The sequence below is a fragment of the Buceros rhinoceros genome, unplaced genomic scaffold (genome assembly GCF_000710305.1).
Source record: "Buceros rhinoceros silvestris isolate BGI_N320 unplaced genomic scaffold, ASM71030v1 scaffold5678, whole genome shotgun sequence".
NCBI lineage: Eukaryota > Metazoa > Chordata > Aves > Bucerotiformes > Bucerotidae > Buceros > Buceros rhinoceros.
In genome coordinates, this window is record NW_010428473.1 from 20,462 (window position 1) to 20,687 (window position 226).

Consider the following 226-nt stretch of genomic DNA (forward strand, 5'->3'; position numbering starts at 1 on the left):
CTCCCCATTGTCGGAGTTCCTTCTGCAGCACGTGCAGGTCTGCGTCCACCAGCCAGCCTGAGGCTTGGCGGAGACCCTCCAGACCCTGCCGGCTGGGCTCACGGTTCCGCGGTGCCATGGGTAAGCACCCGGCGCAGCCTGGCACCGGGGAGGAAAGGTGGTAATAGAGATGTGCAGAGAGGAAAACACCGAAATCAGAGAGTTTCCCAACTTTGAAAGCTGAACC